The sequence below is a fragment of the Pipistrellus kuhlii genome, unplaced genomic scaffold, assembly GCF_014108245.1.
Source record: "Pipistrellus kuhlii isolate mPipKuh1 unplaced genomic scaffold, mPipKuh1.p scaffold_m20_p_1, whole genome shotgun sequence".
Lineage (NCBI taxonomy): Eukaryota > Metazoa > Chordata > Mammalia > Chiroptera > Vespertilionidae > Pipistrellus > Pipistrellus kuhlii.
Window position 1 is genome coordinate 95,998,837 of NW_023425404.1, and position 16,495 is coordinate 96,015,331.

Sequence of the window (16,495 nt, forward strand, 5' to 3'; positions counted from 1 at the left end):
GGTAGAGAAGAAATCAGCTATTGAGCTGAGCCTTAAAGAATGAGCAGATTTTTAATAGGAGAAGTTAGAAATCCAGATGATTCTAGGTGAAAAGGCCAGCAGAAACAAATGTCATTGAGATGGAATAGGAGATAGACATATAAGAATAATTAAATAAGAATTATTCCAGTTAAATCAGAGCCTTGGGAATCTCCTCTCTCTGGCTGTCTTAACAAGCACTTTACGTCAGTGGTCAGCAAACTCATTAGTCAACAGAGCCAAATATCAACAGTACAACAATTGGACTTTCTTTTGAGAGTCAAATTTTAAACTTACTCTAATGCCACTTCTTCAAAATAGACTCACCCAGGTCATGGTATTTTGTGGAAGACCCACACTCACAGGGCCAAGGAGCTGGATGTGGCTCAAGAGCCTCAGTTTGCCAACCATGGCTCTAGGTGAGTCTGATATAGGTAGTGTACAAACCACATTGAGCGATTTTGAGCAGAGTGTGTTGGTAAATAAGTTAATATGGAATTAAATACATCAAGGGATTTAGTATCTCACAATAGCAATAATCTCAAATTCTCTGACACTCTTCCTTTCCTTATTCATGATTTAAGCATTGGCTTATTATGTTAGCCTTGTTATACTAAGTGGGTTTATTATTCTTGATGAATAGTGAATTATTCTAATGGTACTTATTATTCTATCATTATAACTTGAGGTGGATTAGGAATGAATAGTGCAAAGGAGATGTTCCGAGAGAAAAATTAGATTTCTATACTTTTATGGTGCTTATTTTCCAGTATCAGTAATTGTACTGGTAGTTTTTATCACTTATCCACCTCTATCTCTGCTTTAAATTGCAGTGAAAGAGATATAGTACATAGATTCTAAAATAAAAATCTTTTTGCAAAGAATCATTCAAATGACTTGATATTTAATTGTTTCACTTTCAAAACTGTCAGAAAGCTATGTGCTTTTTATAATCAATCAAATATGGCAAATATAATGCAATGATACTGCAATGGTTATCTTATGCTAAGTACAGATAAGGCTCTGTCTAACTACCATGCACTAAAGAGATTCTAAACTTGAATTCATGCTCATAAGATTTCAGACTATTACAATCTTGCTTCTTCTATGTCTTGCCTTCTAGACCTTTGTCTTTCTTAACCAGTTCCTTGAAAATCATTTATATTATGATCATGATGTATATATACACACCTGCATGTGTATGTGACTTACTGCTTCTCTGACTAAGCCCTGATTAATATATTTATTCCCATGTTATGACTATATACTATAGAACTTGTATTCAATTATATAATAACTAGAGGCCAAGGGAATGATATCGTGTGAGACCCAGTCCTGCCACACTGCTGCAGGACCCTAGACCCACCATGCTGCCATGGGACCCCAGACCCAGTTTTCTATTATAATTGGGCAACCCTTGTGGGATGTCCGACTGCCAGTTTAGACCATTAGGACATTCCTCTCACAATCTGGGACCACTGGCTCCTAATAACTCACTTGACAGCCTGCCTGATCGCCCCTAATTGCCCTCTCACCCCAAACTGACTCTGCCTGCCTGATCTTGCCCCCAACTGCCCTCACCTGCCAGCCTGATCTCACCCTCAAAGGCCACCCTCTGATGGCCAATTTGATTGTGATTGGCCAGTTTCTATGCCAGTCAGTGTCAAAAGCTCCTCCTCCTATGCAGCCCTTGACTCCTCACAGTTGACCCAAATTTGGTTCTTTTTACTTTTGCAATGGTGGGTTGTTTATTAAGTGGTTATTACAGGGGTAAGACCACATATTACGGGGGTAAGAGCAGGTGTCAGCCCTGGGAACGTGAGCTGTCAATGTTGATCACAAATCCCGCAAGGCTGGTCCTGGTGAGCCCCAAGGTCAGAAATGAAACTGAAAGGCCTTGGTCACATGCTGCTTCCAGGCATCCAGGCTGGGAAGCAGGAAGAAGATGCCCATGATGTGTCAGGTCTCCCCATTGGACACCACTGAGATCTGGTAGGACAGCAGCTGAACATCTATCTCTGAAAGGAGCCCAATCATGGCAGGCAGCATGGCAGAGTTGAAGGGCTGAGCCCGGAACAGGAGCAGGGGCATACCTCTGTGGAGAGGCACTTCTGGTCTGAAGTCAGCTCTGTTTAATGTCTGCAGCACAAATGTGGTGCCCTGGACAAAGCCCACATCCTGGTAGGGGGAACCTTCCAGGGCCACACTCAGGAGGCCTTCCCGCATCCTTGCTCTCCTGGCACAGTGGGGTTATGGGAGGTGGTTACATTGAGGCCAGCCTCCTTCACCAGCAGCTTGGCATTCACCACATTCACATCTGCATGATTAGAATTGTCTTTGAGGAGGCCAACGATGACTGCAGGGTGCAGGCAGTTCCCGGGATTCTTCAGGGATAAGCCTTGTGTTACCACCTGGATGGTCCTTTTGGGGGACCCTACTCAGGCTCGCATCAGAGTCCCCAGAGCTTCTTCCAGACCAATCCAAGGTTTGGTGTGCAGAGAGAAGGCGTTGGTAAGGGCCTGGGCATTCACAACCTCTGCGAGAGCTCTCCCCTTCACCATGTCCACGAACTGGACAGTAATCTCTTCCCCACAGTAGCTCTGGGCCTCCTTGGTGTTGGCGCCCAGGTGGGGGCAGCTGATGACTTTCTTGTGGTCCACCAAGGTGTCCACCCGAGGAGACTCCTCCATGAACACATCCAGTGCTGCACCTAAGCACTGCCCCAAATGCAGGGCCCAGAGCAGGGCGCCCTTGTCCACAATCCCTCCGCAGTTCACCATGTGGATGCCCTTCTTGCACAGGGTGAAGGTGCTGTTGTTCAACAGGTCTGCCATGGAGGGCAGGAGGGGTGTGCACAGTGATGAAGTCACAGAGGGGCCAGATCTCCTCCAGGGGCAGCTGCTGAATGCTGAAGGAGGCCAAGACTTCATGTGTACCTTACAGTCTTCATCCTTCAGAATGATTTTCAAGGAACTGCCTAAGAAAGACAAAAGTTTAGAAGGCATCCAGATGGCCACCTCTCTCCCGATCCTTCCCAGGCCAAGAATTCCCAGTGCTTTTCCATTCAACTTGGTTCTTTCAGTCCCATTTGCCATCCTTCATTGAAGCTGTCACCTGGGGAATCTGCCAGGCCAGACACATGATCATCCCACAGGTGAGCTCCACAACACTAAGACTGTTCCCATTGGGAGTGTTCGTGAGCAGGATGCCCTTCCTTGTGGCGGCCTCCAGGTCCACGTTGTCCACGCTGGTGCAGGCCCTGCCCACCACCCGGAGCTTCTCTGCTGCGTTGATGACATCCGTGGTCACCTTGGTGACTTGAGTAAACGATAAGGCCTTCACAGTCCTGCAGCTCGGCTATCAGCTCCTCTTTGCTCAGGTTCTGCCTCTCCATCACCTGTAGCCCTCCATCTTGTAGCATCTTCTGCAGCAAGGGTCCAGGCTGTCACTGATGAATACTTTTTGTAGATTTGCAAAGGCCATTGCTGGAGCTGACCTCAGGATCTGCTACTCTCCCTGGACAGAAACACCTCTAAGCCCTCAGATTTAGTTCTGATTGGCCAGTTTCTATGCCAGTCAGTGTCAAAAGCTCTGCCTCCTAGGCAGCTATTGGTTCCTCACACTTCACCCAGATTTTGTTCTGATTGGTCAGTTTCTATGCCAGTCAGTGTCTCTGAGCCTATCAATGGGGCCTGATCAGAAAGGCAGGGCTGATCAGCAGCTTAGAAGGAGTCCTGGAGATAATTGGAGGTATGGCTATTGGCCAGACTGGGAGAAAAAGAGAGAGGGAATATCTGATCAAAAGCTGCCACAGAGGCAATGGATCAGTCTCTTCAGACCTCTCGTTGGCCCTGATTAGCAGTCCCCCTAAGCAGTCAGTGCTTGGGGTAACAGACCTACAGTGGAATCAGTCAGCCTTCTGCTCTGGTCAGCACTGACTTCTTGTCTGGTCAAGCTTTGGTCATAAAGGTGTTACACCCTGGCTCTTTATTGTTTTTTTTTTTTTTTGTGTGTGTGTGTGTGTGTGTGTGTGTGTGTGTTTAAAATATATATTTTATTGATTTTTTACAGAGAGAAAGAGAGAGGGATAGAGAGTTAGAAACATCAATGAGAGAGAATCATCGATCAGCTGCCTCCTGCACACTCCCCACTGGGGATGTGCCCGCAACCAAGGTACATGCCCCTGACTGGAATGGAATCTGGGACCTTTTAGTCCGCAGGCTGATGCTCCATCCACTGAGCCAAACCAGTTTTGGCCCTGGCTCTTTATTATAGATATAATTGACTTCCTAGTTTTCATTCAATTTCAATTTCTATTACATATTATTTCCTATGAACTTAAATACTGTGATTGAACACACGGGTATTATTTTATGTCAGGAAGTCTGTGCTACTCAAGCGACCATTATTAGAAAATGGAAGGAGGAAATGGTAGGAAAGGAAATATAGGATCATTATTCTTTAAATTAATATTTAATTTATTGATTATTATCAAGGAAAAATATATTGCCGATAAATTCCACATAGCTAATTTTTCTGGGTTTTAGGCCCAAGCTTATTCATTTTTCTCAATCATAATGGACAATAGTACTTGCTTTCCTCCACCCCTCTTTGTATACAGCCTCCATCCTAATACAACAGAGGTTTTTTATGACACTATTCACTTTCTTCCAGAGCCCTTCTGATGTCTCTATATAATTTGGACTAATTTTATCGAAGTCTGTATCATGTCTGTCACCATAGGATTTTATTTGATTTCTAACTTTAGTCATTCTTAGACCTCCTCAAACTCCTCTTTTTGCAATCCTTTCACTTGTTGTTTTGCTAAACTACAAATACATAATCTTTAATTTAAGGATAATTCAACTTCCTTTTTTTTTTTTTTACTTTATCACAGTACAAAAGTGATACACATTCCATAGAAATGGTTCTTCAAATTTTGAATTTTGTTTATTTCCTGGGATAGTGATATGTGGGTAAGGTACTCTCTCATGATGTTGGCATTGGCAGGAGATGCTCCCAGTCAGCCCGAAGTTGTGAGGGCGAACAACCCATACTCCATAGTGTATTTTGTTGCCAGAATTTTTTTGGGGGGGTGTTGTATTAAATAAATTAAGTGAGACAGTCAATACAGGCTTTACCAGGTGTTCCAGGTAATAATGCAGATTTTTTTTCAATAGAAGGAATTATACATATGTTGATATATATGCAATTTGATATGTATGCTATTTTGTTGTATTTACAGCAAGCTTCAAAACTTCCTATGTCAAATTTTCTGAAGGTGTTATCATCATAGATATTTTTACACTTAAAAATGTCAAATTTTGTGTTAAAAAAAGAACATTTGTGGGAAGTTTTAATTCATTACTTTGTTTTGAAGGAAAATACTGCTGAATACTTCAGGAAGTTTATGGTGAACATGCTCCATCTCAAGATACTTGTGAACGCTGGTCTAAACACTTTAAAAGTGATGATTTTGATGTGAAAGACAAAGAATGTCCAGGTCAACCAAAAAGTTTAAAGACCAACTATTATAAGCATTATTGGATGAAGATGCATGTCAAACTCAAAAACAACTTGCAGAAAGACTAAACGTTGTTCAGCAAATAATTTCCAGTCATTTAAAAGCAATGGGAAAGATTTTAAAGGAAGGAAAATGGGTGCCACATCAATTGAACAAAAGACAAATGGAAAACTGAGAAGTCATCAGTAAAAAGTTGCTTCAACGACATGAAAGAAAGTCTTTTTTTTTTTTTTTTTTTTTTTTTTTTTGCATCGAATTGTGACTGGCGATTAAAAGTGGATTTATTTTGAGAATTCCAAATGCACAAAATCATGGGTTGATCCAGGTCAACTATCAACAATGACTGCAAGACCAAATTGCTTCAGAAAGAAGACAATGCTCTACATTTGGTGGGATCAGGAAGGTGTGGTGTATTATGAGTTCTAAAACCAGGTGAAACCATTAATACTGATTGCTATCAACAACAAATAATCAATTTGAACCACACTTTGTGAAAAGACCAGAATGAGCTAGAAGACACAGTAAAATGATTTTGCTTCATGATGACGCACCACCACACAGTTCAAAACCAGTTAAAGACACATTAAAAGATCTTGCTGGGAAATATTAACCCACCCCTGTATTCACCAGACCTTGCTCCTTCAGATCACCACTTGCTCTGATTGATGGCACACATACTTTCTGAGCAGCACTTTAAAGCATACAAAGAAGTGGAAAATTGGATCTCTGAATGGTTTGCCTCAAAACAAGAAAAGTTATACTGGGATGGTATCCACAAATTACCTGAAAGATGGGGAAAATGTGTAGCTAGTGATGGACATTACTTTGAATAAAGCACTTTTGATGTTTCTATTGAAATAATTGTGGGTTTTTTTATTAAAAAATATACATTATTAACTGATACACCTGCTATGTTAGATGACTTTGCTCACTGAAGGCCAATGTAAGTGCTTTGAGCACATTTAAGGTGAGCTAGGCTAAGGTATGATGCTCAGTAGGCTAGGTGGATTATATGCACTTTTTTACTTAGGATATTTTCAATTTACAATAGGCTTATTGTAAGTCAAGGGGCATCTGAAATAATTATCTTTTCCCAAAGATATTCTGAATCTCTGTGTGTTAAAAAAAATAGTCTGTATTTTTCATTGTCACCACATGTAATTGGCCATTTGGCTAAATATATTAAAGTTTTATTTAATATTTATTTAATTTTGACTCAATATTAAAATAATTAATTTAAATTCTTTTAAAACCTGATGTGATTTTCACCATTTTTGCCTTTGAAGACAATTTCATCTTCCTCTTTAGAAGTTTTGCATTCACAGTAAAAATCTATGAGAATTTCATTTGCTCCTTATCCTTACTAAAACATAGCATTGTTATCATAAAAAGACATTTTAATGGGTCAGTAATAACATATCATTTTGCTTTTGTTTACTTAGTTACTAAGGATTTGGAGCTTCTTTTTTCTATGTATCTTTGCCATGTATGTAAATTCTTTGGTAAAATATCTATTCAGATCTTCTGCCCTTTTAAAAATCAGGTTGGCTGTTGGGTTCTTGTTATTGAGTTGTAATCATTCTTCATATATCTCAGATACTATAATAATCATCTCAAAATTAATTGGCTCATAATTGAACTCTTGATTATCTGCTTTTTTATTTTTTACCAAACATGTTCAACTTCTAATTATTTTTATCTCACTCAGTAAATAATCTAATTAACTACAAACTAAACATTTGTGTTCTTAATATTTTTCTTATCTAACATCTAATTGTTCTCCAATAATTTTAATGGAAATATTTTTTTTTTCATCGCTGAACCCAACCTAGACCAAGCCCAAATAATTTTTAAATTGCCATACAGCAATTGTCTTCAAACTGGTGTTTCTTCTTCATCTTTCCTCTCTACAGAAACCACTTTTTTTTTTTTTAAGTTACATTCTGTTCTTGCTATAACACCTCTGGAAAGAGTGCTTATGGTACTTAAATTAGAATAAACCCCAAATCAATACCATCACCTAAATAATCATTCCTAGAATTGTACATATACCAGTGCTAATTCAAACTGTATGATGCATACAAATCACTGGGAAAGCTTGTTAACCATAGATTCCTGGAAACAGCCCCAGATTCTAATTCAGTAGGTCTTGAGTGGGTACCAACAATAAGCTCTCAAACAACTCTTATACCAACACTCATGCACCATACACCTGTATCTATATAACATGTCTTTTCAAACTCTCCCACCTATACTTAAGCCATATGAGCTTCTTTTATATGTATTTCTTGGATGTGGCAATATTATTTCAACCTCAGGACTTCTTCTCTGCTTTTTTTACTCTTTCCATAGATTCTGCTCACATCTCAAGGCTACTTCTTTTTTACTCTTCAGATTTCAATCATGGGTCACCTCCTTAAAAGACACACATCCTTTCCTCAATCTAGAAATTCATTATTTAATTATCCGATATTTATTTTCTTATTAGCATTTATCTTATTTAGTAATTTATATGTTAATTTATATGTGGCCTACCCTCCCCAAAAACTAGAAAATGAATGCCCGTAGGACAGACATTTGCCCTGTTCAATGATGTATGCTCATGCATTATTTCTATATGCTCACAAACACTTGTTGAGCAAGTGAGTAAATGAGAAACTTTAGGGTGTATGAGGAATGATGGCAGGAGGCAATTTCAATAAGCTAGACAGAGATAATTTCATGTAAGGCTTTGTGTAAAATACAACAACTCATCTAACAGAATGTGAGGAGGAAAATGTCACTTAAGGACCTATCTCCACTTTGTCTCCTGGATCTTGGCTTTGTCTTTCTCTTGGCACTGATTATCATCTGTCATTTAGCAGTTTGCATAGACTCAATAAGCTCGAACTATTTGGAAAAGATCCAGAAGCACTTTAGTAAAGAAAAGAGGTTTGAGAATACTTTTTAGTATTTCTCATGATGAGTACAAGAGGCACACTTTGTAATAGCTCCAGTTGTAAACACAGAAGAGTTATGCAGGTTGCAACCACAAGCCACTCACCTATGCTTCTCTGTAAAAAAGTACTTCTAACTAGAGCTATAGCCTTACAATATGTACCTCAACCTTTCTGAGAGTCTAATGTTTTGCAATGGATTACTATAGTGAAGCAAAATGGAGGTTATATTATCATCAAATCCCTAGAATAGTCAAAGGCATCCTAAATATCAAGTCTTGTGATACTGTAAGACTATGAATTTTCCCTTGATTAGCATTATCTCATTTTGACTGTTGAAAAAATACTTTTAGAAAATTATAATTTAAAAAAATGTTGACACTTAACATTTCAAATTTCAACAATAAACATATTGTTTGTTTCAAGAAAACATGTGATAGGAGTCATCATTACTTAAATCAAATTTAGAATGAGTTCAATTATGGAGAGGACATTTAACCAGATAACATTTACGTTGTAATTTTGCATTAATTTGACAAGAATTATTTTTTACCTATTTTCCATAATATCAAATATTACATAAAATATCACATATTCATGAGTTAATGACTGCCATATTTCCAGCTTATAACAAATGTAGGATGTCAGTATATATATTACAGTAATCAGGCTGCTATTTGTTTTTAAGAGGAAAAAAAGTGTCTATTAGAACAAATCAAACAAAATATTGCAATGGAAATATTTTTGTTGTTAAAACTTCTGGGAAGCATCCAGCCAGTAATTTCCCTAGTTTTGTTAAATAAAGCAAGAAGGACCATGATAAACTTAGAATTTTATATCTCAGAGAAATAATTTAGAGCAGGTATATAGTCAAAGGCTCAGGTATTGAGATATTTTCACTCTCACTCTCATGCTATTAATATGAAAATTTTATATTTATAATTTATTTCTTTTATTCTCTAAATCTACAGGCTAAATAAAGGCTAATACGATCCTCTAATAAATTTTAATAAGAATTTATTTCAAAATAAAGGTATATATAAATGAGAAAACAATGTTAAGTCTCCAGGACTAAACATTATAGAATAATTTGCAAGTGCATTCTCTGATGTTGACCTGTCAGGCTTAGCAATCAAACAGAGACCACATATTCAATGTTTGACTTCAATCATAGGAGTGATGAAAATGTTCCTACTCTTGGTTCTACTTAGTAAAGTCAAGCTTTAAAATGCTAGCTTTCTTTAATTTCTCAAGAGAGTAAATAATGAATTGCAGACTTTCAAAATTCAATAAACAGAAAGCTTTGATGTTTTTCTGGCCTCTTAGTAAGCATTATGGTCCTCTTATGTCATTGTTAACAGATTAATATATCCATAGTGCTGTACTCAAATTCTATGGAAATTTTATTTCTCCCCCATAAATTTTCAGATCACATTGGGGAGCTCATCAGATAGAATATTCAACCACTTCTATTTTGCAAACATGAAAACCCATCTGCACAATTTTTCACTAGTAAAAGAGCACACTGAGTTTAAAATCTATCTCCTGTTTTCAAAAATCCAAACTTTATTTCTATGGGAACTGGACTCTATAGCCTGCAGGAAATGTTAATATAGCCTTTAAAGCTAGTGGCTGTGGCTGGCTTTCATTTACTTTCTGAATGGAAATAGATGTCAAAATGGTTAGGACTAAGGAAAGGTCTGGCAATGCTTCTTAGAAAAAACTCACCTTATTTCAGTTTGTCTAGTTTCTTAAGGAAAAGATACTGAAGGCAACCAGATATTAAGAATGAAACTACCAGTTCATTTTAACTCCAAGGTGTAAGACCAATTCTATGAGAAAACTTTAATACAAAGTAAAAGAGCATTAGGTTTTTTGGCTCCTAGAGCTATTGAGGCATTACTTATAAAAAAAGTTATAATGGCCGAAACCGGTTTGGCTCAATGGATAGAGCATCAGCCTGCAGACTGAAGAGTCCCAGGTTTGATTTCGGTCAAGGTCATGTACCTTGGTTGCTGGCACATCTCCAGTAGGGGGTGGGTAGGAGGCAGCTGATCTCTCTCATCCATGCTTTTGGCTCTCTATCCCTTTCTGTAAAAAATGTTTCTAACTCTCTATTCCTCTCTGTAAAAAATCAATAAAATATTTTTTAAATATTATAATGTAAAACCTTTAGCTTTTTATGATTTAAACCTTTAACTTTTTATATTTTAAAATATTCTTTTGACTACACATTTTCATAGAAAAGTTCTTACATATATTTTAATTCTTTAACCATAAACTTATACAAATAGCATATTGAAGACATGAAATGAGATCTCATAAAGTAAATCAGGAATAATTTAACCACTGTTTCTACTGGTTAGTCCTAGGAGGCTAATATTTATCCTTTCTCTTATATGTGTTAAGATCTGTTTTTAGAATTAGTACCTCATGAAACTAGTTATGGGTATTAAGAAATCAGATCAAATATCCTCATGTTATTGATATATCCAATCTCTGAAGCAAGATTGGAAAAAATAAAAATATGAGTAATCTATAACTAAAAAGTCTCAAATATTTGTTAAAAATCCAAGGCATTAATTTAATTAAAGTGTCTGCTCAAGTGCTGTCTCTTTAGGAGTGCTCTGATCACCGTATCTTAACCAGCAGCTCATTAAACACTCCCTCTGGATTTTGCTTTGTTTCTCTTCACTGTGATTATTCCTTCCTACTGGTACATTAATTATATACATATAAAATTAATAGGTACTTTTAAACTAATTTAACTTAAAAAATAATTATTTATGGTAATAATAAAAGCGGACAGTGCTAAGTGCTAGATTAGATTGGAAAAGACTTGGGCCTTGCCTGGTGTGGCTCTGTCGGTTGGGTGTCGTGCCAAGCGTGAAATATTACCAGTTCAATCACTGTAAGGGGACATGCAGTAGGTAGCTGATCACTGTTTCCCTCTCACATCAATATTTTTACCTCTCTATTCCTCCCTCTCTAAAAATCAATCAGTAAGATGCAATTTGTGGTTCTTAATAGACATTGATTTCAACAAACTATTAAAATATTAAGACAGATTTTTAAGAAGAAATAAAAATTATTATTTAATAAAAGCAGTTTATAAAAGAGCATATACTAGCCGAAACCGGTGGGGGGTGTGCAGGAGGCAGCTGGTCAGTGTTTCTATCTCATTGGCGTTTCTAGCTCTCCCTCTCTCTCTCTCTTCCATTCTGTAAAAAATCAATAAAAATATATTTAGAAAAAATAAATAAAATAAAAATAAAAGAGCATATACTATATTATCCCATTTTGGTAATAAAAAATAATAAATGTAGGAAGGAAATATTTATAATAAGGTATTCAGAATGGTAATTATGAATAATAAAGCATGTTGTTTTAATGCTATCATTTTACATGTATTTTCTTATGATAATACACATGCACACAAGCTTATCCTATATAATGAAAGGCTAATATGCAAATGGTCCCCATTGGTGGAGTTTGACTGACTGGTAGTTAGATATGCACTGACCACCAGGGGGCGGTGCAGAACATGACTGGTATCAGCAATAAGGCACTGGCAGTGGACAGCAATGAAGGCACTGCTGGCCCCAATAGGCCCCGATGACAGTGGGACCATGGTGTGATGGTGGAACAGGTGAGCGGGCAGCGTCAGGCAAGGTGGGTGCAAATGGAAGCCCCGGTCACCCTGCTGGTCACCCTATAGATCAGCCCTGATTGCCAGCCAGGCTTAGAGACCCTACCTATGCACAAATTTCTGGCACCGGGCCTCTAGTGTAATAATAAAAGGTTATTTTAATTTAGAATGCCCAAGAGAAACATGAAAAATGCTCAGTCACTAATCATCAGATAAATGCAAATTCAAATCACAATGAGATATCACCTCATACCTGTCAGATGGCTATCATAAAGAAAATCAACAAATCACAAGTGCTGGTGAGGATGTGGAGAAAAGGGAACCCTAATTCACTGCTGGTGGGAATGCAAATTGATGCAGCCACTATGGAAAACAGTATGGAGTGTCCTCAAAAAATAAAAAATGGAACTTCCACTTGACAGTGATCCCACTCTGGGAATATATCCTAAAAATCCCAAAACACCAATCAGAAAGAATACCTAATATATTCACCCCTGTCTTCATAGCAGCATTATAACAATAGCTGAGATTTTGAAACAACCCAAGTGCCCACCAATAGATGAATGGATAACAATTTTTTAAAAAGCTGTGGGACATTTACCCTATTGAATACTATGCAGCTGTAAAAAAAAAAAAAAAAAAAAAAAAAAAAAAGAGGGATATTTTAACCTACAGGGCAGCATGGATGGGCCTGGAACATATTATGATCAGTGAAATAAGCCAAACTGAGAAAAACAAATATCACATAATCTTACTTCTTTATGGAATCTAATGAACAAAATGAATTGACCAACAAAATAAGACCCAAAGGAGGGAGGCGTGGACCAGACTGACACACCTCGGTGTGGGGGTGGGGAGTCAAGAGATAAACCAAAGAACTTACATACTTATGTGCATAGCCCATGGACATGGGCAATAGGGCAGTGAAGACCTGGGGATAGGTAGGGGCTGGGAGGAGGGAGAAAAGACAGGGGAGAGGGGAATGGGAGATATCTGTAATACTATCAACAATAAAAAATACATTTTAAAACATCAATGGGAAAAAATATCCTCAGATGAGGATTGGCACTCACATACACATACACCAACTTACAAACTTTAATTTACAAGCTGGATAAATTCTGAAGATCTAATGTACAACATGATGATATAGTTAACAATAAAATTTTCTGAGATTAGGTCTTAAACATTTTCACAAAAAATAAAAGGTACTCATGAGATAATGAATGTGCATATTAACTTGATTTGGTAATAATTTCACAATGTAAATATATATCTGATCATCATGTGTATCTTAAATGTATTATAATTTTATTTGTCAATTATAATTTAATAAAGCTGAGGAGAAAAATAATTAACTATTGTTGTTTCATGCATTACAGTTCTCAGTAGGTATTTTTAATTTCTTATTTGGAAAATAGATAGTAGGTAGATAATATATATTATATATGATCAAATATAATTACTTGTCACTTGCATTTAATTATTTGTAAACATATAAATTACTAGAGGCCCAGTGCATGGATTCATGCACTGGTGAGGTCCCTTGGCCTGGCCTGCTCCCTCTCAAGAGCCAAGGCCCCTCAGGGAATGTCCAGGCCGAGTTCATGGATTTGACTCGATCTCCACAAGCCAGGCTGAGGGGCCCCACCAGTGCATGAATCTATGCACCAGGCCTCTAGTATGCATATGAGATCTTTTGTTAATCTCTTCCTGCCCTTCCCCTGCTTCACTCTGATATTCATCAGTTTGTTCCATGCTTCCATGCCTGTCAGTTGAGCATCTTTCCCCTGGTGGTTAATGTGTGTCATAGCTACCAGTTAAACAGTCCCTTAGGCTTTTATATATATAGACTAGAGGCCGGGTGAATGAAATTCGTGCAAGGGGGTGTGTGTCCCTCAACCCAGCCTGCACCCTCTCCAATCTGGTACCCCTCGAGGGATGCCCAACTTCTCATTAAACAGGCAGTCAGACATCCCTCTCACAATCCAGAACTGTTGGCTCCCACCTGCCTTCTTGATTGCCCCTAACTGCTTCTGCTTGCCAGCCTGATCACCCCCTAACCCCTCCCATGCCAGCCTGATTGATGCCTAGCTGCTCCCCTGCCAACCTATTTGCCTCTAACTGCCCTCCCTTGCATTCCTGGTCACCCCTAACTGTCCTCCCCTGCAGGCCTGGGTCCCCCACCAACTGCCCTTTCCTACATGCCCAGTCACCCCCAACTTCCTTCCTCTGCTGACCTGGTCACCCCTAACTGCCCTCCCCTGAAGGCTTGATTGCCCCCAACTGCCTCTCTTATAGGCCTGGTCCTTCCCAACTGCCCTCCCCTGCTAGCCATCTTGTAGTGGCCATCTTCTGTCCACATGGGGCAGCCATCTTTGACCACAGGGGGGCAGCCATCTTGTGTGTTGGAGTATTGGTCAATTTGCATATTACTCTTTTATTAGATAAGATAGCAGCTTGGTGCATGGGTGGAGCCCAGTTGGTTTTCCCTGAAGGGTGTCCTGGAACAGGGTGGGGATTCTTTTGGGGTGTGGGGTGTCCTGGGTGAGGGGCCTGTGGTGGTTTTCAGGCCAGCCATGCCTTCTGGTGACCCAAGCAGAGGCCCTGGTATCTGGGATTTATTTATCTTCTATTATTGAAACTTTGTAACCTTGAGTGGAGGGCAGGGTGTGTGGAAAGCTTGGCTTCCTCCATTGCTGAGGAAACTCAAGCCTACTGCTTGCTCCGTGGCCACAGGCATCTTGATTGGGTTAATTTGCATACTTGAGACTGATTGGCTGGTGGGTGTGGCTTGTGGTTGTAGCAGAGTGATGGTTAATTTGCATATTACTCTTTTATTAGGTAGGTAGGATTATTTGCTCAATTTGTAAGAGCATATGATGGTTGAATTTGTAAGAACATATGACAGTTGATTTTATAGATTAACTTGACTGACTGTGATGTTCATTTGTATGATTTCATGGTCAAACAATAGTCTAGAAATTTTTGTGAATGTTCGTGTGTGTGTGTGTGTGTGTGTGTGTGTGTGTGTGTATGTGTGTTAGGTTTTGTTTTGATGAAGGGTATATTCTCCACTCCTAAATTGCGTACGTAGAATCCAGATATTATTGCCAAATTTTATTATTTACATTTTTATCTTCAATTTAACTCAGCATGTTGTTGTATATGATGTAAAATGAGGTTTTTTCTTTTGGATTCTCTGAGGAGTAGACACTAAAACAGACTTAGATATGTAACTGATTTATTGGGGAAAACTCCTGTGAAGGAGAAAAGGGAATGGAGCAAGAGTAGGTGATGAGAGACTTCAGACCACAATACAGTTCTGATACATATAAAAGGAGAGAGAGATGCATTTATTCAACCCATGAAAGATAGGTTCCCTTACCAGTTCTGCTCAACAGAACTCCCACAGTCCTTGAGCCCCCACCTGTCTCTAACTCCTGTTAGGCCTTACTATAGAAATTGTTATTGGGAGGAGAGTGATAAGAACTTACCTTCAGGTTCCCTAGTTCTCAGAATTCTTCTGACCCCCAAACCCTTGTAATTCAAACTTTTTCACACTTTATAGAGAGATCCTTTTAAGGTAGCAGCAACTCATTAACTTTATTTCTAACATCATTGTTTGGATTCCTTCCATCTTTGTCATTTGCTGTTGCACTGAAAGAATTTAATTTTTGAGATGCTTAATCTATTTTGCATTGATTTTGTTTCTAAAATCTCTCTCCATGAGATACTTTGCTAAAGTAAAATTTTCTAAAACCTTGCATAACAGCTGACTTTGCCTGACTTTTCATCACTATCTGCCATATGCTAGCTAGACAGAATAAAAAATGTTAGGCAGGCAAGTAAGATCACTAATTTACCTATCTATTAAATGGGCCTACCGTATTTTTCGGACCATAAGACGCACTTTTTTTCCCCCAGAAGTGGGGGGGAAAAGTCCCTGCGTCTTATGGTCCAAATATAGCCTACACATATACTTTAAAAAAAAAGTTTTTTTACTTGCCCGGCTCTGTGTGGTCTCTGTGTGCTTGCCCAGCTCTAAAATGGTTCTAAATGCTGCTGTTTACTTTACAGGGTTGATTACATGTGTTTACGACTGTTATGTTGGGTTTTAATGCACATAAAATATTTTAGGACACTGTTTCAGAATCTTTTTTTCTTCATTTCCCTTCTCTAAAAACTGGTGCGTCTTATGGTCCGGTGCGTCTTATGGTCCGAAAAATACGGTAATTACTTTCACTGACTTGATCATCGGCAAACAAATACTTTAAGATAGATAGATGTTAGGTAAATATAAATAGATAGAAAAATAGATAGGAAGGTGACAGATAGATAGATATAGAAAGACTGTACTAATAGACA

General features: G+C 38.3%; 1 pseudogene; it reads right to left on the reverse strand.

The window, feature by feature from the left end:
• Positions 1-1,831: 1,831 nt before the first annotated feature.
• Positions 1,832-3,501, reverse strand: LOC118705939 (annotated as a pseudogene).
• Between the last annotated feature and the right edge of the window lie 12,994 nt (positions 3,502-16,495).